We start from the raw sequence: 18,929 nt of genomic DNA on the forward strand, positions 1-18,929 counted from the left end.
ACACAGAAACACAGACGACACACAACAAGAGGTGGCAATCTATTCATTAATTGCATTTAATCAATGAGCTCATTATCACTCATGCATTGTCCAACAGGTGTTGAAATAATGGGATTAAAAGGGGAGATCCCTTCAGAAAGACAGAAACAATAGCAAAGACAAAAAACACTTTTGGAATCTGCTTTTAGTCAACACATAAGGAAAGGGTGCACCGGTCCTGGAAATACTGCAATACCAGGTCAATGCGTGGAGTGGACAGAGCAAGCTCTATTTCCATCTCCCTGTTCTAAAAATCCATTTAATATATGGTCCCCAGATAGGGGACGTATCAGATATTAAACTGATAAGAACAGATACTACACTTGATCTTAGCCAAAAGGCCGAGAAGCGATAACCCGAACGGGCCCGCGCGTTGCCCGAGCCTGCCCGATACTGCTGTTCAGCCCTTGCAGCGATTCAGCCTACTTCTAGGCAATTCCATGGGGCCCTGCAGGCTCACACACTCACAGCTACACGGGAGGTGAATAAAGGCCGGAGAGGAAGCCAGACAGGATTTGCTTCTTTTGCTTGCACCACAATGCAGTGCTGAAAGAGGAGGAATCTACATAAAAACGCCTTCCTGGCAACGCCCAAATGCCCTGCTGCCATGCAGATAAACACTGGCAGCGGCAGCAAGTGCATGCCCACAGCCACCCCTTGTTCCTTCACACCTTGTATCAGCTGTAATCCAGTCCAGTCCAGTGCTGCCTGCTGAGCAGCACTGACCAACACTGCCTGGGCCCAGGCTTTTATCTCTGAGGCCCCATTATGATGTCAGAAAGCTGGCTCTGGAATCCTGAGGGCTCCACTATGACACGTGCAAAGTTCCGTCTGAACTTTATATAAGACGGTGAGGCTCAGTCAGTCACTCAGTGTTGCCTGAGAGGGCAACACTGCAACAGCCGGCCGCCAGGCTGTCTTTTTTTTGCACAGCTAGTTGCCTCCAGGAGGCCACAAGAGGGAGACAAGGGACTGCAAAATGGAAAATAGGCATCCACCAACTTTACAGACAACTTCTCCTTGCTCCTACAACCTCCATCCTTGCACAGTTTGTTATTCTTCTAGGTAACATAGTAACAAATCCAAATTGCTGCTCTCTTTGTAGGCAAGCAAGGCTTTGTTGCAACTGCAATTCTTACTTCTTCTTGAAATGGTAGGGACGACAGTACATTCCATCACATCCATCTAGTGTACACAGGTAGGTCCATTGTGGCGGGCAGGCGAGCGGGCGGGCTGCTTTATTGGCTGTTTGCTGTTCCCCTACTCCACTCCACTATTTGACTGTTGTGCTGCATCAATCAATCAATCAATCAATCAATCAATCAATCAATCAATCAATCAATCAATCAGTGGCTGGCTCAGGTGCAGCTCTTTAACTTACCTAAAAGGGAGGGCGGAGAGAAGACAAGGAAGGTGAATGAGGTGTTCCAATGTGAAATGCCGGAAACACAGAAACACAGACGACACACAACAAGAGGTGGCAATCTATTCATTAATTGCATTTAATCAATGAGCTCATTATCACTCATGCATTGTCCAACAGGTGTTGAAATAATGGGATTAAAAGGGGAGATCCCTTCAGAAAGACAGAAACAATAGCAAAGACAAAAAACACTTTTGGAATCTGCTTTTAGTCAACACATAAGGAAAGGGTGCACCGGTCCTGGAAATACTGCAATACCAGGTCAATGCGTGGAGTGGACAGAGCAAGCTCTATTTCCATCTCCCTGTTCTAAAAATCCATTTAATATATGGTCCCCAGATAGGGGACGTATCAGATATTAAACTGATAAGAACAGATACTACACTTGATCTTAGCCAAAAGGCCGAGAAGCGATAACCCGAACGGGCCGCGCGTTGCCCGAGCCTGCCCGATACTGCTGTTCAGCCCTTGCAGCGATTCAGCCTACTTCTAGGCAATTCCATGGGGCCCTGCAGGCTCACACACTCACAGCTACACGGGAGGTGAATAAAGGCCGGAGAGGAAGCCAGACAGGATTTGCTTCTTTTGCTTGCACCACAATGCAGTGCTGAAAGAGGAGGAATCTACATAAAAACGCCTTCCTGGCAACGCCCAAATGCCCTGCTGCCATGCAGATAAACACTGGCAGCGGCAGCAAGTGCATGCCCACAGCCACCCCTTGTTCCTTCACACCTTGTATCAGCTGTAATCCAGTCCAGTCCAGTGCTGCCTGCTGAGCAGCACTGACCAACACTGCCTGGGCCCAGGCTTTTATCTCTGAGGCCCCATTATGATGTCAGAAAGCTGGCTCTGGAATCCTGAGGGCTCCACTATGACACGTGCAAAGTTCCGTCTGAACTTTATATAAGACGGTGAGGCTCAGTCAGTCACTCAGTGTTGCCTGAGAGGGCAACACTGCAACAGCCGGCCGCCAGGCTGTCTTTTTTTTGCACAGCTAGTTGCCTCCAGGAGGCCACAAGAGGGAGACAAGGGACTGCAAAATGGAAAATAGGCATCCACCAACTTTACAGACAACTTCTCCTTGCTCCTACAACCTCCATCCTTGCACAGTTTGTTATTCTTCTAGGTAACATAGTAACAAATCCAAATTGCTGCTCTCTTTGTAGGCAAGCAAGGCTTTGTTGCAACTGCAATTCTTACTTCTTCTTGAAATGTAGGGACGACAGTACATTCCATCACATCCATCTAGTGTACACAGGTAGGTCCATTGTGGCGGGCAGGCGAGCGGGCGGGCTGCTTTATTGGCTGTTTGCTGTTCCCCTACTCCACTCCACTATTTGACTGTTGTGCTGCATCAATCAATCAATCAATCAATCAATCAATCAATCAATCAATCAATCAATCAATCAATCAATCAATCAGTGGCTGGCTCAGGTGCAGCTCTTTAACTTACCTAAAAGGGAGGGCGGAGAGAAGACAAGGAAGGTGAATGAGGTGTTCCAATGTGAAATGCCGGAAACACAGAAACACAGACGACACACAACAAGAGGTGGCAATCTATTCATTAATTGCATTTAATCAATGAGCTCATTATCACTCATGCATTGTCCAACAGGTGTTGAAATAATGGGATTAAAAGGGGAGATCCCTTCAGAAAGACAGAAACAATAGCAAAGACAAAAAACACTTTTGGAATCTGCTTTTAGTCAACACATAAGGAAAGGGTGCACCGGTCCTGGAAATACTGCAATACCAGGTCAATGCGTGGAGTGGACAGAGCAAGCTCTATTTCCATCTCCCTGTTCTAAAAATCCATTTAATATATGGTCCCCAGATAGGGGACGTATCAGATATTAAACTGATAAGAACAGATACTACACTTGATCTTAGCCAAAAGGCCGAGAAGCGATAACCCGAACGGGCCGCGCGTTGCCCGAGCCTGCCCGATACTGCTGTTCAGCCCTTGCAGCGATTCAGCCTACTTCTAGGCAATTCCATGGGGCCCTGCAGGCTCACACACTCACAGCTACACGGGAGGTGAATAAAGGCCGGAGAGGAAGCCAGACAGGATTTGCTTCTTTTGCTTGCACCACAAAGCAGTGCTGAAAGAGGAGGAATCTACATAAAAACGCCTTCCTGGCAACGCCCAAATGCCCTGCTGCCATGCAGATAAACACTGGCAGCGGCAGCAAGTGCATGCCCACAGCCACCCCTTGTTCCTTCACACCTTGTATCAGCTGTAATCCAGTCCAGTCCAGTGCTGCCTGCTGAGCAGCACTGACCAACACTGCCTGGGCCCAGGCTTTTATCTCTGAGGCCCCATTATGATGTCAGAAAGCTGGCTCTGGAATCCTGAGGGCTCCACTATGACACGTGCAAAGTTCCGTCTGAACTTTATATAAGACGGTGAGGCTCAGTCAGTCACTCAGTGTTGCCTGAGAGGGCAACACTGCAACAGCCGGCCGCCAGGCTGTCTTTTTTTTGCACAGCTAGTTGCCTCCAGGAGGCCACAAGAGGGAGACAAGGGACTGCAAAATGGAAAATAGGCATCCACCAACTTTACAGACAACTTCTCCTTGCTCCTACAACCTCCATCCTTGCACAGTTTGTTATTCTTCTAGGTAACATAGTAACAAATCCAAATTGCTGCTCTCTTTGTAGGCAAGCAAGGCTTTGTTGCAACTGCAATTCTTACTTCTTCTTGAAATGTAGGGACGACAGTACATTCCATCACATCCATCTAGTGTACACAGGTAGGTCCATTGTGGCGGGCAGGCGAGCGGGCGGGCTGCTTTATTGGCTGTTTGCTGTTCCCCTACTCCACTCCACTATTTGACTGTTGTGCTGCATCAATCAATCAATCAATCAATCAATCAATCAATCAATCAATCAATCAATCAATCAGTGGCTGGCTCAGGTGCAGCTCTTTAACTTACCTAAAAGGGAGGGCGGAGAGAAGACAAGGAAGGTGAATGAGGTGTTCCAATGTGAAATGCCGGAAACACAGAAACACAGACGACACACAACAAGAGGTGGCAATCTATTCATTAATTGCATTTAATCAATGAGCTCATTATCACTCATGCATTGTCCAACAGGTGTTGAAATAATGGGATTAAAAGGGGAGATCCCTTCAGAAAGACAGAAACAATAGCAAAGACAAAAAACACTTTTGGAATCTGCTTTTAGTCAACACATAAGGAAAGGGTGCACCGGTCCTGGAAATACTGCAATACCAGGTCAATGCGTGGAGTGGACAGAGCAAGCTCTATTTCCATCTCCCTGTTCTAAAAATCCATTTAATATATGGTCCCCAGATAGGGGACGTATCAGATATTAAACTGATAAGAACAGATACTACACTTGATCTTAGCCAAAAGGCCGAGAAGCGATAACCCGAACGGGCCGCGCGTTGCCCGAGCCTGCCCGATACTGCTGTTCAGCCCTTGCAGCGATTCAGCCTACTTCTAGGCAATTCCATGGGGCCCTGCAGGCTCACACACTCACAGCTACACGGGAGGTGAATAAAGGCCGGAGAGGAAGCCAGACAGGATTTGCTTCTTTTGCTTGCACCACAATGCAGTGCTGAAAGAGGAGGAATCTACATAAAAACGCCTTCCTGGCAACGCCCAAATGCCCTGCTGCCATGCAGATAAACACTGGCAGCGGCAGCAAGTGCATGCCCACAGCCACCCCTTGTTCCTTCACACCTTGTATCAGCTGTAATCCAGTCCAGTCCAGTGCTGCCTGCTGAGCAGCACTGACCAACACTGCCTGGGCCCAGGCTTTTATCTCTGAGGCCCCATTATGATGTCAGAAAGCTGGCTCTGGAATCCTGAGGGCTCCACTATGACACGTGCAAAGTTCCGTCTGAACTTTATATAAGACGGTGAGGCTCAGTCAGTCACTCAGTGTTGCCTGAGAGGGCAACACTGCAACAGCCGGCCGCCAGGCTGTCTTTTTTTTGCACAGCTAGTTGCCTCCAGGAGGCCACAAGAGGGAGACAAGGGACTGCAAAATGGAAAATAGGCATCCACCAACTTTACAGACAACTTCTCCTTGCTCCTACAACCTCCATCCTTGCACAGTTTGTTATTCTTCTAGGTAACATAGTAACAAATCCAAATTGCTGCTCTCTTTGTAGGCAAGCAAGGCTTTGTTGCAACTGCAATTCTTACTTCTTCTTGAAATGTAGGGACGACAGTACATTCCATCACATCCATCTAGTGTACACAGGTAGGTCCATTGTGGCGGGCAGGCGAGCGGGCGGGCTGCTTTATTGGCTGTTTGCTGTTCCCCTACTCCACTCCACTATTTGACTGTTGTGCTGCATCAATCAATCAATCAATCAATCAATCAATCAATCAATCAATCAATCAATCAATCAGTGGCTGGCTCAGGTGCAGCTCTTTAACTTACCTAAAAGGGAGGGCGGAGAGAAGACAAGGAAGGTGAATGAGGTGTTCCAATGTGAAATGCCGGAAACACAGAAACACAGACGACACACAACAAGAGGTGGCAATCTATTCATTAATTGCATTTAATCAATGAGCTCATTATCACTCATGCATTGTCCAACAGGTGTTGAAATAATGGGATTAAAAGGGGAGATCCCTTCAGAAAGACAGAAACAATAGCAAAGACAAAAAACACTTTTGGAATCTGCTTTTAGTCAACACATAAGGAAAGGGTGCACCGGTCCTGGAAATACTGCAATACCAGGTCAATGCGTGGAGTGGACAGAGCAAGCTCTATTTCCATCTCCCTGTTCTAAAAATCCATTTAATATATGGTCCCCAGATAGGGGACGTATCAGATATTAAACTGATAAGAACAGATACTACACTTGATCTTAGCCAAAAGGCCGAGAAGCGATAACCCGAACGGGCCGCGCGTTGCCCGAGCCTGCCCGATACTGCTGTTCAGCCCTTGCAGCGATTCAGCCTACTTCTAGGCAATTCCATGGGGCCCTGCAGGCTCACACACTCACAGCTACACGGGAGGTGAATAAAGGCCGGAGAGGAAGCCAGACAGGATTTGCTTCTTTTGCTTGCACCACAATGCAGTGCTGAAAGAGGAGGAATCTACATAAAAACGCCTTCCTGGCAACGCCCAAATGCCCTGCTGCCATGCAGATAAACACTGGCAGCGGCAGCAAGTGCATGCCCACAGCCACCCCTTGTTCCTTCACACCTTGTATCAGCTGTAATCCAGTCCAGTCCAGTGCTGCCTGCTGAGCAGCACTGACCAACACTGCCTGGGCCCAGGCTTTTATCTCTGAGGCCCCATTATGATGTCAGAAAGCTGGCTCTGGAATCCTGAGGGCTCCACTATGACACGTGCAAAGTTCCGTCTGAACTTTATATAAGACGGTGAGGCTCAGTCAGTCACTCAGTGTTGCCTGAGAGGGCAACACTGCAACAGCCGGCCGCCAGGCTGTCTTTTTTTTGCACAGCTAGTTGCCTCCAGGAGGCCACAAGAGGGAGACAAGGGACTGCAAAATGGAAAATAGGCATCCACCAACTTTACAGACAACTTCTCCTTGCTCCTACAACCTCCATCCTTGCACAGTTTGTTATTCTTCTAGGTAACATAGTAACAAATCCAAATTGCTGCTCTCTTTGTAGGCAAGCAAGGCTTTGTTGCAACTGCAATTCTTACTTCTTCTTGAAATGTAGGGACGACAGTACATTCCATCACATCCATCTAGTGTACACAGGTAGGTCCATTGTGGCGGGCAGGCGAGCGGGCGGGCTGCTCTATTGGCTGTTTGCTGTTCCCCTACTCCACTCCACTATTTGACTGTTGTGCTGCATCAATCAATCAATCAATCAATCAATCAATCAATCAATCAGTGGCTGGCTCAGGTGCAGCTCTTTAACTTACCTAAAAGGGAGGGTGGAGAGAAGACAAGGAAGGTGAATGAGGTGTTCCAATGTGAAATGCCGGAAACACAGAAACACAGACGACACACAACAAGAGGTGGCAATCTATTCATTAATTGCATTTAATCAATGAGCTCATTATCACTCATGCATTGTCCAACAGGTGTTGAAATAATGGGATTAAAAGGGGAGATCCCTTCAGAAAGACAGAAACAATAGCAAAGACAAAAAACACTTTTGGAATCTGCTTTTAGTCAACACATAAGGAAAGGGTGCACCGGTCCTGGAAATACTGCAATACCAGGTCAATGCGTGGAGTGGACAGAGCAAGCTCTATTTCCATCTCCCTGTTCTAAAAATCCATTTAATATATGGTCCCCAGATAGGGGACGTATCAGATATTAAACTGATAAGAACAGATACTACACTTGATCTTAGCCAAAAGGCCGAGAAGCGATAACCCGAACGGGCCGCGCGTTGCCCGAGCCTGCCCGATACTGCTGTTCAGCCCTTGCAGCGATTCAGCCTACTTCTAGGCAATTCCATGGGGCCCTGCAGGCTCACACACTCACAGCTACACGGGAGGTGAATAAAGGCCGGAGAGGAAGCCAGACAGGATTTGCTTCTTTTGCTTGCACCACAATGCAGTGCTGAAAGAGGAGGAATCTACATAAAAACGCCTTCCTGGCAACGCCCAAATGCCCTGCTGCCATGCAGATAAACACTGGCAGCGGCAGCAAGTGCATGCCCACAGCCACCCCTTGTTCCTTCACACCTTGTATCAGCTGTAATCCAGTCCAGTCCAGTGCTGCCTGCTGAGCAGCACTGACCAACACTGCCTGGGCCCAGGCTTTTATCTCTGAGGCCCCATTATGATGTCAGAAAGCTGGCTCTGGAATCCTGAGGGCTCCACTATGACACGTGCAAAGTTCCGTCTGAACTTTATATAAGACGGTGAGGCTCAGTCAGTCACTCAGTGTTGCCTGAGAGGGCAACACTGCAACAGCCGGCCGCCAGGCTGTCTTTTTTTTGCACAGCTAGTTGCCTCCAGGAGGCCACAAGAGGGAGACAAGGGACTGCAAAATGGAAAATAGGCATCCACCAACTTTACAGACAACTTCTCCTTGCTCCTACAACCTCCATCCTTGCACAGTTTGTTATTCTTCTAGGTAACATAGTAACAAATCCAAATTGCTGCTCTCTTTGTAGGCAAGCAAGGCTTTGTTGCAACTGCAATTCTTACTTCTTCTTGAAATGTAGGGACGACAGTACATTCCATCACATCCATCTAGTGTACACAGGTAGGTCCATTGTGGCGGGCAGGCGAGCGGGCGGGCTGCTTTATTGGCTGTTTGCTGTTCCCCTACTCCACTCCACTATTTGACTGTTGTGCTGCATCAATCAATCAATCAATCAATCAATCAATCAATCAATCAATCAATCAATCAATCAATCAATCAGTGGCTGGCTCAGGTGCAGCTCTTTAACTTACCTAAAAGGGAGGGCGGAGAGAAGACAAGGAAGGTGAATGAGGTGTTCCAATGTGAAATGCCGGAAACACAGAAACACAGACGACACACAACAAGAGGTGGCAATCTATTCATTAATTGCATTTAATCAATGAGCTCATTATCACTCATGCATTGTCCAACAGGTGTTGAAATAATGGGATTAAAAGGGGAGATCCCTTCAGAAAGACAGAAACAATAGCAAAGACAAAAAACACTTTTGGAATCTGCTTTTAGTCAACACATAAGGAAAGGGTGCACCGGTCCTGGAAATACTGCAATACCAGGTCAATGCGTGGAGTGGACAGAGCAAGCTCTATTTCCATCTCCCTGTTCTAAAAATCCATTTAATATATGGTCCCCAGATAGGGGACGTATCAGATATTAAACTGATAAGAACAGATACTACACTTGATCTTAGCCAAAAGGCCGAGAAGCGATAACCCGAACGGGCCGCGCGTTGCCCGAGCCTGCCCGATACTGCTGTTCAGCCCTTGCAGCGATTCAGCCTACTTCTAGGCAATTCCATGGGGCCCTGCAGGCTCACACACTCACAGCTACACGGGAGGTGAATAAAGGCCGGAGAGGAAGCCAGACAGGATTTGCTTCTTTTGCTTGCACCACAATGCAGTGCTGAAAGAGGAGGAATCTACATAAAAACGCCTTCCTGGCAACGCCCAAATGCCCTGCTGCCATGCAGATAAACACTGGCAGCGGCAGCAAGTGCATGCCCACAGCCACCCCTTGTTCCTTCACACCTTGTATCAGCTGTAATCCAGTCCAGTCCAGTGCTGCCTGCTGAGCAGCACTGACCAACACTGCCTGGGCCCAGGCTTTTATCTCTGAGGCCCCATTATGATGTCAGAAAGCTGGCTCTGGAATCCTGAGGGCTCCACTATGATACGTGCAAAGTTCCGTCTGAACTTTATATAAGACGGTGAGGCTCAGTCAGTCACTCAGTGTTGCCTGAGAGGGCAACACTGCAACAGCCGGCCGCCAGGCTGTCTTTTTTTTGCACAGCTAGTTGCCTCCAGGAGGCCACAAGAGGGAGACAAGGGACTGCAAAATGGAAAATAGGCATCCACCAACTTTACAGACAACTTCTCCTTGCTCCTACAACCTCCATCCTTGCACAGTTTGTTATTCTTCTAGGTAACATAGTAACAAATCCAAATTGCTGCTCTCTTTGTAGGCAAGCAAGGCTTTGTTGCAACTGCAATTCTTACTTCTTCTTGAAATGTAGGGACGACAGTACATTCCATCACATCCATCTAGTGTACACAGGTAGGTCCATTGTGGCGGGCAGGCGAGCGGGCGGGCTGCTTTATTGGCTGTTTGCTGTTCCCCTACTCCACTCCACTATTTGACTGTTGTGCTGCATCAATCAATCAATCAATCAATCAATCAATCAATCAATCAATCAATCAATCAGTGGCTGGCTCAGGTGCAGCTCTTTAACTTACCTAAAAGGGAGGGCGGAGAGAAGACAAGGAAGGTGAATGAGGTGTTCCAATGTGAAATGCCGGAAACACAGAAACAGATGACACACAACAAGAGGTGGCAATCTATTCATTAATTGCATTTAATCAATGAGCTCATTATCACTCATGCATTGTCCAACAGGTGTTGAAATAATGGGATTAAAAGGGGAGATCCCTTCAGAAAGACAGAAACAATAGCAAAGACAAAAAACACTTTTGGAATCTGCTTTTAGTCAACACATAAGGAAAGGGTGCACCGGTCCTGGAAATACTGCAATACCAGGTCAATGCGTGGAGTGGACAGAGCAAGCTCTATTTCCATCTCCCTGTTCTAAAAATCCATTTAATATATGGTCCCCAGATAGGGGACGTATCAGATATTAAACTGATAAGAACAGATACTACACTTGATCTTAGCCAAAAGGCCGAGAAGCGATAACCCGAACGGGCCGCGCGTTGCCCGAGCCTGCCCGATACTGCTGTTCAGCCCTTGCAGCGATTCAGCCTACTTCTAGGCAATTCCATGGGGCCCTGCAGGCTCACACACTCACAGCTACACGGGAGGTGAATAAAGGCCGGAGAGGAAGCCAGACAGGATTTGCTTCTTTTGCTTGCACCACAATGCAGTGCTGAAAGAGGAGGAATCTACATAAAAACGCCTTCCTGGCAACGCCCAAATGCCCTGCTGCCATGCAGATAAACACTGGCAGCGGCAGCAAGTGCATGCCCACAGCCACCCCTTGTTCCTTCACACCTTGTATCAGCTGTAATCCAGTCCAGTCCAGTGCTGCCTGCTGAGCAGCACTGACCAACACTGCCTGGGCCCAGGCTTTTATCTCTGAGGCCCCATTATGATGTCAGAAAGCTGGCTCTGGAATCCTGAGGGCTCCACTATGACACGTGCAAAGTTCCGTCTGAACTTTATATAAGACGGTGAGGCTCAGTCAGTCACTCAGTGTTGCCTGAGAGGGCAACACTGCAACAGCCGGCCGCCAGGCTGTCTTTTTTTTGCACAGCTAGTTGCCTCCAGGAGGCCACAAGAGGGAGACAAGGGACTGCAAAATGGAAAATAGGCATCCACCAACTTTACAGACAACTTCTCCTTGCTCCTACAACCTCCATCCTTGCACAGTTTGTTATTCTTCTAGGTAACATAGTAACAAATCCAAATTGCTGCTCTCTTTGTAGGCAAGCAAGGCTTTGTTGCAACTGCAATTCTTACTTCTTCTTGAAATGTAGGGACGACAGTACATTCCATCACATCCATCTAGTGTACACAGGTAGGTCCATTGTGGCGGGCAGGCGAGCGGGCGGGCTGCTTTATTGGCTGTTTGCTGTTCCCCTACTCCACTCCACTATTTGACTGTTGTGCTGCATCAATCAATCAATCAATCAATCAATCAATCAATCAATCAATCAATCAATCAATCAATCAATCAGTGGCTGGCTCAGGTGCAGCTCTTTAACTTACCTAAAAGGGAGGGCGGAGAGAAGACAAGGAAGGTGAATGAGGTGTTCCAATGTGAAATGCCGGAAACACAGAAACAGATGACACACAACAAGAGGTGGCAATCTATTCATTAATTGCATTTAATCAATGAGCTCATTATCACTCATGCATTGTCCAACAGGTGTTGAAATAATGGGATTAAAAGGGGAGATCCCTTCAGAAAGACAGAAACAATAGCAAAGACAAAAAACACTTTTGGAATCTGCTTTTAGTCAACACATAAGGAAAGGGTGCACCGGTCCTGGAAATACTGCAATACCAGGTCAATGCGTGGAGTGGACAGAGCAAGCTCTATTTCCATCTCCCTGTTCTAAAAATCCATTTAATATATGGTCCCCAGATAGGGGACGTATCAGATATTAAACTGATAAGAACAGATACTACACTTGATCTTAGCCAAAAGGCCGAGAAGCGATAACCCGAACGGGCCGCGCGTTGCCCGAGCCTGCCCGATACTGCTGTTCAGCCCTTGCAGCGATTCAGCCTACTTCTAGGCAATTCCATGGGGCCCTGCAGGCTCACACACTCACAGCTACACGGGAGGTGAATAAAGGCCGGAGAGGAAGCCAGACAGGATTTGCTTCTTTTGCTTGCACCACAATGCAGTGCTGAAAGAGGAGGAATCTACATAAAAACGCCTTCCTGGCAACGCCCAAATGCCCTGCTGCCATGCAGATAAACACTGGCAGCGGCAGCAAGTGCATGCCCACAGCCACCCCTTGTTCCTTCACACCTTGTATCAGCTGTAATCCAGTCCAGTCCAGTGCTGCCTGCTGAGCAGCACTGACCAACACTGCCTGGGCCCAGGCTTTTATCTCTGAGGCCCCATTATGATGTCAGAAAGCTGGCTCTGGAATCCTGAGGGCTCCACTATGACACGTGCAAAGTTCCGTCTGAACTTTATATAAGACGGTGAGGCTCAGTCAGTCACTCAGTGTTGCCTGAGAGGGCAACACTGCAACAGCCGGCCGCCAGGCTGTCTTTTTTTTGCACAGCTAGTTGCCTCCAGGAGGCCACAAGAGGGAGACAAGGGACTGCAAAATGGAAAATAGGCATCCACCAACTTTACAGACAACTTCTCCTTGCTCCTACAACCTCCATCCTTGCACAGTTTGTTATTCTTCTAGGTAACATAGTAACAAATCCAAATTGCTGCTCTCTTTGTAGGCAAGCAAGGCTTTGTTGCAACTGCAATTCTTACTTCTTCTTGAAATGTAGGGACGACAGTACATTCCATCACATCCATCTAGTGTACACAGGTAGGTCCATTGTGGCGGGCAGGTGAGCGGGCGGGCTGCTTTATTGGCTGTTTGCTGTTCCCCTACTCCACTCCACTATTTGACTGTTGTGCTGCATCAATCAATCAATCAATCAATCAATCAATCAATCAATCAATCAATCAGTGGCTGGCTCAGGTGCAGCTCTTTAACTTACCTAAAAGGGAGGGCGGAGAGAAGACAAGGAAGGTGAATGAGGTGTTCCAATGTGAAATGCCGGAAACACAGAAACACAGACGACACACAACAAGAGGTGGCAATCTATTCATTAATTGCATTTAATCAATGAGCTCATTATCACTCATGCATTGTCCAACAGTTGTTGAAATAATGGGATTAAAAGGGGAGATCCCTTCAGAAAGACAGAAACAATAGCAAAGACAAAAAACACTTTTGGAATCTGCTTTTAGTCAACACATAAGGAAAGGGTGCACCGGTCCTGGAAATACTGCAATACCAGGTCAATGCGTGGAGTGGACAGAGCAAGCTCTATTTCCATCTCCCTGTTCTAAAAATCCATTTAATATATGGTCCCCAGATAGGGGACGTATCAGATATTAAACTGATAAGAACAGATACTACACTTGATCTTAGCCAAAAGGCCGAGAAGCGATAACCCGAACGGGCCGCGCGTTGCCCGAGCCTGCCCGATACTGCTGTTCAGCCCTTGCAGCGATTCAGCCTACTTCTAGGCAATTCCATGGGGCCCTGCAGGCTCACACACTCACAGCTACACGGGAGGTGAATAAAGGCCGGAGAGGAAGCCAGACAGGATTTGCTTCTTTTGCTTGCACCACAATGCAGTGCTGAAAGAGGAGGAATCTACATAAAAACGCCTTCCTGGCAACGCCCAAATGCCCTGCTGCCATGCAGATAAACACTGGCAGCGGCAGCAAGTGCATGCCCACAGCCACCCCTTGTTCCTTCACACCTTGTATCAGCTGTAATCCAGTCCAGTCCAGTGCTGCCTGCTGAGCAGCACTGACCAACACTGCCTGGGCCCAGGCTTTTATCTCTGAGGCCCCATTATGATGTCAGAAAGCTGGCTCTGGAATCCTGAGGGCTCCACTATGACACGTGCAAAGTTCCGTCTGAACTTTATATAAGACGGTGAGGCTCAGTCAGTCACTCAGTGTTGCCTGAGAGGGCAACACTGCAACAGCCGGCCGCCAGGCTGTCTTTTTTTTGCACAGCTAGTTGCCTCCAGGAGGCCACAAGAGGGAGACAAGGGACTGCAAAATGGAAAATAGGCATCCACCAACTTTACAGACAACTTCTCCTTGCTCCTACAACCTCCATCCTTGCACAGTTTGTTATTCTTCTAGGTAACATAGTAACAAATCCAAATTGCTGCTCTCTTTGTAGGCAAGCAAGGCTTTGTTGCAACTGCAATTCTTACTTCTTCTTGAAATGTAGGGACGACAGTACATTCCATCACATCCATCTAGTGTACACAGGTAGGTCCATTGTGGCGGGCAGGCGAGCGGGCGGGCTGCTTTATTGGCTGTTTGCTGTTCCCCTACTCCACTCCACTATTTGACTGTTGTGCTGCATCAATCAATCAATCAATCAATCAATCAATCAATCAATCAATCAATCAATCAATCAATCAATCAGTGGCTGGCTCAGGTGCAGCTCTTTAACTTACCTAAAAGGGAGGGCGGAGAGAAGACAAGGAAGGTGAATGAGGTGTTCCAATGTGAAATGCCGGAAACACAGAAACACAGACGACACACAACAAGAGGTGGCAATCTATTCATTAATTGCATTTAATCAATGAGCTCATTATCACTCATGCATTGTCCAACAGGTGTTGAAATAATGGGATTAAAAGGGGAGATCCCTTCAGAAAGACAGAAACAATAGCAAAGACAAAAAACACTTTTGGAATCTGCTTTTAGTCAACACATAAGGAAAGGGTGCACCGGTCCTGGAAATACTGCAATACCAGGTCAATGCGTGGAGTGGACAGAGCAAGCTCTATTTCCATCTCCCTGTTCTAAAAATCCATTTAATATATGGTCCCCAGATAGGGGACGTATCAGATATTAAACTGATAAGAACAGATACTACACTTGATCTTAGCCAAAAGGCCGAGAAGCGATAACCCGAACGGGCCGCGCGTTGCCCGAGCCTGCCCGATACTGCTGTTCAGCCCTTGCAGCGATTCAGCCTACTTCTAGGCAATTCCATGGGGCCCTGCAGGCTCACACACTCACAGCTACACGGGAGGTGAATAAAGGCCGGAGAGGAAGCCAGACAGGATTTGCTTCTTTTGCTTGCACCACAATGCAGTGCTGAAAGAGGAGGAATCTACATAAAAACGCCTTCCTGGCAACGCCCAAATGCCCTGCTGCCATGCAGATAAACACTGGCAGCGGCAGCAAGTGCATGCCCACAGCCACCCCTTGTTCCTTCACACCTTGTATCAGCTGTAATCCAGTCCAGTCCAGTGCTGCCTGCTGAGCAGCACTGACCAACACTGCCTGGGCCCAGGCTTTTATCTCTGAGGCCCCATTATGATGTCAGAAAGCTGGCTCTGGAATCCTGAGGGCTCCACTATGACACGTGCAATGTTCCGTCTGAACTTTATATAAGACGGTGAGGCTCAGTCAGTCACTCAGTGTTGCCTGAGAGGGCAACACTGCAACAGCCGGCCGCCAGGCTGTCTTTTTTTTGCACAGCTAGTTGCCTCCAGGAGGCCACAAGAGGGAGACAAGGGACTGCAAAATGGAAAATAGGCATCCACCAACTTTACAGACAACTTCTCCTTGCTCCTACAACCTCCATCCTTGCACAGTTTGTTATTCTTCTAGGTAACATAGTAACAAATCCAAATTGCTGCTCTCTTTGTAGGCAAGCAAGGCTTTGTTGCAACTGCAATTCTTACTTCTTCTTGAAATGTAGGGACGACAGTACATTCCATCACATCCATCTAGTGTACACAGGTAGGTCCATTGTGGCGGGCAGGCGAGCGGGCGGGCTGCTTTATTGGCTGTTTGCTGTTCCCCTACTCCACTCCACTATTTGACTGTTGTGCTGCATCAATCAATCAATCAATCAATCAATCAATCAATCAATGGCTGGCTCAGGTGCAGCTCTTTAACTTACCTAAAAGGGAGGGCGGAGAGAAGACAAGGAAGGTGAATGAGGTGTTCCAATGTGAAATGCCGGAAACACAGAAACACAGACGACACACAACAAGAGGTGGCAATCTATTCATTAATTGCATTTAATCAATGAGCTCATTATCACTCATGCATTGTCCAACAGGTGTTGAAATAATGGGATTAAAAGGGGAGATCCCTTCAGAAAGACAGAAACAATAGCAAAGACAAAAAACACTTTTGGAATCTGCTTTTAGTCAACACATAAGGAAAGGGTGCACCGGTCCTGGAAATACTGCAATACCAGGTCAATGCGTGGAGTGGACAGAGCAAGCTCTATTTCCATCTCCCTGTTCTAAAAATCCATTTAATATATGGTCCCCAGATAGGGGACGTATCAGATATTAAACTGATAAGAACAGATACTACACTTGATCTTAGCCAAAAGGCCGAGAAGCGATAACCCGAACGGGCCGCGCGTTGCCCGAGCCTGCCCGATACTGCTGTTCAGCCCTTGCAGCGATTCAGCCTACTTCTAGGCAATTCCATGGGGCCCTGCAGGCTCACACACTCACAGCTACACGGGAGGTGAATAAAGGCCGGAGAGGAAGCCAGACAGGATTTGCTTCTTTTGCTTGCACCACAATGCAGTGCTGAAAGAGGAGGAATCTACATAAAAACGCCTTCCTGGCAACGCCCAAATGCCCTGCTGCCATGCAGATAAACACTGGCAGCGGCAGCAAGTGCATGCCCACAGCCACCCCTTGTTCCTTCACACCTTGTATCAGCTGTAATCCAGTCCAGTCCAGTGCTGCCTGCTGAGCAGCACTGACCAACACTGCCTGGGCCCAGGCTTTTATCTCTGAGGCCCCATTATGATGTCAGAAAGCTGGCTCTGGAATCCTGAGGGCTCCACTATGACACGTGCAAAGTTCCGTCTGAACTTTATATAAGACGGTGAGGCTCAGTCAGTCACTCAGTGTTGCCTGAGAGGGCAACACTGCAACAGCCGGCCGCCAGGCTGTCTTTTTTTTGCACAGCTAGTTGCCTCCAGGAGGCCACAAGAGGGAGACAAGGGACTGCAAAATGGAAAATAGGCATCCACCAACTTTACAGACAACTTCTCCTTGCTCCTACAACCTCCATCCTTGCACAGTTTGTTATTCTTCTAGGTAACATAGTAACAAATCCAAATTGCTGCTCTCTTTGTAGGCAAGCAAGGCTTTGTTGCAACTGCAATTCTTACTTCTTCTTGAAATGTAGGGACGACAGTACATTCCATCACATCCATCTAGTGTACACAGGTAGGTCCATTGTGGCGGGCAGGCGAGCGGGCGGGCTGCTTTATTGGCTGTTTGCTGTTCCCCTACTCCACTCCACTATTTGACTGTTGTGCTGCATCAATCAATCAATCAATCAATCAATCAATCAATCAATCAATCAATCAGTGGCTGGCTCAGGTGCAGCTCTTTAACTTACCTAAAAGGGAGGGCGGAGAGAAGACAAGGAAGGTGAATGAGGTGTTCCAATGTGAAATGCCGGAAACACAGAAACACAGACGACACACAACAAGAGGTGGCAATCTATTCATTAATTGCATTTAATCAATGAGCTCATTATCACTCATGCATTGTCCAACAGGTGTTGAAATAATGGGATTAAAAGGGGAGATCCCTTCAGAAAGACAGAAACAATAGCAAAGACAAAAAACACTTTTGGAATCTGCTTTTAGTCAACACATAAGGAAAGGGTGCACCGGTCCTGGAAATACTGCAATACCAGGTCAATGCGTGGAGTGGACAGAGCAAGCTCTATTTCCATCTCCCTGTTCTAAAAATCCATTTAATATATGGTCCCCAGATAGGGGACGTATCAGATATTAAACTGATAAGAACAGATACTACACTTGATCTTAGCCAAAAGGCCGAGAAGCGATAACCCGAACGGGCCGCGCGTTGCCCGAGCCTGCCCGATACTGCTGTTCAGCCCTTGCAGCGATTCAGCCTACTTCTAGGCAATTCCATGGGGCCCTGCAGGCTCACACACTCACAGCTACACGGGAGGTGAATAAAGGCCGGAGAGGAAGCCAGACAGGATTTGCTTCTTTTGCTTGCACCACAATGCAGTGCTGAAAGAGGAGGAATCTACATAAAAACACCTTCCTGGCAACGCCCAAATGCCCTGCTGCCATGCAGATAAACACTGGCAGCGGCAGCAAGTGCATGCCCACAGCCACCCCTTGTTCCTTCACACCTTGTATCAGCTGTAATCCAGTCCAGTCCAGTGCTGCCTGCTGAGCAGCACTGACCAACACTGCCTGGGCCCAGGCTTTTATCTCTGAGGCCCCATTATGATGTCAGAAAGCTGGCTCTGGAATCCTGAGGGCTCCACTATGACACGTGCAAAGTTCCGTCTGAACTTTATATAAGACGGTGAGGCTCAGTCAGTCACTCAGTGTTGCCTGAGAGGGCAACACTGCAACAGCCGGCCGCCAGGCTGTCTTTTTTTTGCACAGCTAGTTGCCTCCAGGAGGCCACAAGAGGGAGACAAGGGACTGCAAAATGGAAAATAGGCATCCACCAACTTTACAGACAACTTCTCCTTGCTCCTACAACCTCCATCCTTGCACAGTTTGTTATTCTTCTAGGTAACATAGTAACAAATCCAAATTGCTGCTCTCTTTGTAGGCAAGCAAGGCT

The 18,929-nt window shown here is 47.8% G+C and overlaps 13 non-coding genes across 13 annotated transcripts; all 13 read right to left on the reverse strand.

Moving 5' to 3' along the window:
- Positions 1 to 201: 201 nt before the first annotated feature.
- Positions 202 to 392, reverse strand: LOC142722244 (U2 spliceosomal RNA). The gene has a single exon (XR_012874562.1). It is a non-coding gene; the product is annotated as a U2 spliceosomal RNA (small nuclear RNA).
- A 1,294-nt stretch (positions 393 to 1,686) lies between these two features.
- LOC142722246 (U2 spliceosomal RNA) lies at positions 1,687 to 1,877 on the reverse strand. The gene has a single exon (XR_012874563.1). It is a non-coding gene; the product is annotated as a U2 spliceosomal RNA (small nuclear RNA).
- Positions 1,878 to 3,181: 1,304 nt separating this feature from the next.
- LOC142722247 (U2 spliceosomal RNA) lies at positions 3,182 to 3,372 on the reverse strand. Its single transcript, XR_012874564.1, has one exon. It is a non-coding gene; the product is annotated as a U2 spliceosomal RNA (small nuclear RNA).
- A 1,292-nt stretch (positions 3,373 to 4,664) lies between these two features.
- LOC142722248 (U2 spliceosomal RNA) lies at positions 4,665 to 4,855 on the reverse strand. Its single transcript, XR_012874565.1, has one exon. It is a non-coding gene; the product is annotated as a U2 spliceosomal RNA (small nuclear RNA).
- A 1,292-nt stretch (positions 4,856 to 6,147) lies between these two features.
- LOC142722249 (U2 spliceosomal RNA) lies at positions 6,148 to 6,338 on the reverse strand. The gene has a single exon (XR_012874566.1). It is a non-coding gene; the product is annotated as a U2 spliceosomal RNA (small nuclear RNA).
- A 1,276-nt stretch (positions 6,339 to 7,614) lies between these two features.
- On the reverse strand, positions 7,615 to 7,805 carry LOC142722250 (U2 spliceosomal RNA). Its single transcript, XR_012874567.1, has one exon. It is a non-coding gene; the product is annotated as a U2 spliceosomal RNA (small nuclear RNA).
- A 1,300-nt stretch (positions 7,806 to 9,105) lies between these two features.
- On the reverse strand, positions 9,106 to 9,296 carry LOC142722251 (U2 spliceosomal RNA). The gene has a single exon (XR_012874568.1). It is a non-coding gene; the product is annotated as a U2 spliceosomal RNA (small nuclear RNA).
- Positions 9,297 to 10,582: 1,286 nt separating this feature from the next.
- LOC142722253 (U2 spliceosomal RNA) lies at positions 10,583 to 10,773 on the reverse strand. Its single transcript, XR_012874570.1, has one exon. It is a non-coding gene; the product is annotated as a U2 spliceosomal RNA (small nuclear RNA).
- Positions 10,774 to 12,071: 1,298 nt separating this feature from the next.
- On the reverse strand, positions 12,072 to 12,262 carry LOC142722254 (U2 spliceosomal RNA). Its single transcript, XR_012874571.1, has one exon. It is a non-coding gene; the product is annotated as a U2 spliceosomal RNA (small nuclear RNA).
- Positions 12,263 to 13,546: 1,284 nt separating this feature from the next.
- On the reverse strand, positions 13,547 to 13,737 carry LOC142722255 (U2 spliceosomal RNA). Its single transcript, XR_012874572.1, has one exon. It is a non-coding gene; the product is annotated as a U2 spliceosomal RNA (small nuclear RNA).
- Positions 13,738 to 15,037: 1,300 nt separating this feature from the next.
- LOC142722257 (U2 spliceosomal RNA) lies at positions 15,038 to 15,228 on the reverse strand. The gene has a single exon (XR_012874573.1). It is a non-coding gene; the product is annotated as a U2 spliceosomal RNA (small nuclear RNA).
- A 1,272-nt stretch (positions 15,229 to 16,500) lies between these two features.
- LOC142722258 (U2 spliceosomal RNA) lies at positions 16,501 to 16,691 on the reverse strand. The gene has a single exon (XR_012874574.1). It is a non-coding gene; the product is annotated as a U2 spliceosomal RNA (small nuclear RNA).
- A 1,284-nt stretch (positions 16,692 to 17,975) lies between these two features.
- LOC142722259 (U2 spliceosomal RNA) lies at positions 17,976 to 18,166 on the reverse strand. Its single transcript, XR_012874575.1, has one exon. It is a non-coding gene; the product is annotated as a U2 spliceosomal RNA (small nuclear RNA).
- Positions 18,167 to 18,929: the final 763 nt, after the last annotated feature.

Source organism: Rhinoderma darwinii, unplaced genomic scaffold (genome assembly GCF_050947455.1).
Source record: "Rhinoderma darwinii isolate aRhiDar2 unplaced genomic scaffold, aRhiDar2.hap1 Scaffold_533, whole genome shotgun sequence".
In the NCBI taxonomy this organism is placed as follows: domain Eukaryota; kingdom Metazoa; phylum Chordata; class Amphibia; order Anura; family Rhinodermatidae; genus Rhinoderma; species Rhinoderma darwinii.